Here is a 1,672-nt window from a genome sequence, read left to right as displayed (position 1 = left end):
AGATCCTTGAACTTCCATTCACAGCTACTACTGAACCATTGTTGGGATTTGGACTGCAGACTGTAAGTCATCAATAAATTCCTTTACTATATAGAGACTATCCGTAAGTTCTGTGACTCTAGAGAACCCTGACTAATACACTGGGGTTTAGGAGACAGGAACACATTATGGATCAAATTCCTCTGGTGTAGTTATGAACAAATATCTGGGGGAAACCTTCATTTTTATAGTTGCAAATTGGGGATAGTAAAATACACTTTGTACTTCTAAGATGTTTTATTTATAAAGCTACAAAATGCCTTAGGAATGTTCAGGTCCTACCTACAACTATGATTTTGCTAACAGGGCATGGCACTGAACTGCCTTCTGAGTCCTTCTCTTACATTCACAGATTAGTAGAGCTCTCAGCCTTCTTTTTGCAGTAGATGATGACTAATGTGGAGACTGACAGCTGGCAGAGAAGAAACGACTATGATGTGCTTAGACCTATACATCAGGATATCTAATACCACCTCTTATGTACACACATGCACACCTATGTGTGAAGTTCATGGAACATCACGGAAGAGAAGACAGAATGATGTGAGACCCAGAAGTTAGGGAGGACTGCTGTAAAACAGTCTTTGGGCATGGCATATGCGATGTACTCATGAATTCACTGCAGCTTTGGTGACCTGCACAAGATCTGCATAAGACTAGATATTCAATATTTTGTTATGGAGAGGGGAAGGGCTCATGAGGTTGCACCTCTTACTGAAGGATTAACAGTGGTAACTGAGGAAAAGGGTGTCACTTTCTTCAGCGACATGACCCCAGATAGATAAATAGTCCATTTTCCAGGAAATAACCTCCCATAGTCATGTGGCAACCCTAGATAATCAGTGGGTCACACAGGGGACATGGAAGTATTAGAGGCTTGTTGGGAAGATGAGGGGTAAGACAGGGTGTTAGGGTGAAGAGAATAAATTTCCCTATATACTTGTATGAGAGCACCAGAAGGGGGGAAAAAAGGAGGAACAGGAGCTGGAGGAGGAGGAGCAGGAGGAGGAGGAGGAGCAGGAGGAAGAGGAGAAATATATGTAAAAAAGACAGAAATTATTATTTACTCACCCACCTTTTAATTACAGCCATCTTAGGAAAGATGTCCCAGTGAGCCATAACAAGGCCTTGAAACAAAAGCATCTCATTTTCACCCCTCACTTCACACCTTCTTCCTCATTGCATTAGCATTAAGATCCAAAACTCATCCTTGAAAATATATGACACTTGAGTTTACAACTCATGAACCTGGATAAGAGAATGCTAGTTCATTGCTGACTAGGGTGACAGACTGTCCTAATTTATGGCACTCAGCTTTGACAGAGGTGGGCTTCTCATAGAACTTGGCAGCTTACCCAGAAGACAAGGGTGGAAAGGGGCTGGATACCAGGTCAGAAGGATGTTCTCTTTCCTCCTGAGACGAAGCACATGCTCTTCATTGATCCTCAGTTGTATATAAATGGATAGCAGCGGTGTTCAAGGTATGAGCCCCAGTACACATCTTTTTGCCTCCATTTTGGTGTAGGTTTTTTTTCTTTTTCACTGAGCATTTCTTTTATTTATTTATTTATTTATTTATTTATTTATTATTTTCTTTATTTACATTTCAAATGCTATCCTGAAAGTTCCCTAT

The sequence above is a fragment of the Mus pahari genome, chromosome 12 (assembly GCF_900095145.1).
Source record: "Mus pahari chromosome 12, PAHARI_EIJ_v1.1, whole genome shotgun sequence".
In the NCBI taxonomy this organism is placed as follows: domain Eukaryota; kingdom Metazoa; phylum Chordata; class Mammalia; order Rodentia; family Muridae; genus Mus; species Mus pahari.
This window is presented reverse-complemented; position numbering follows the sequence as displayed.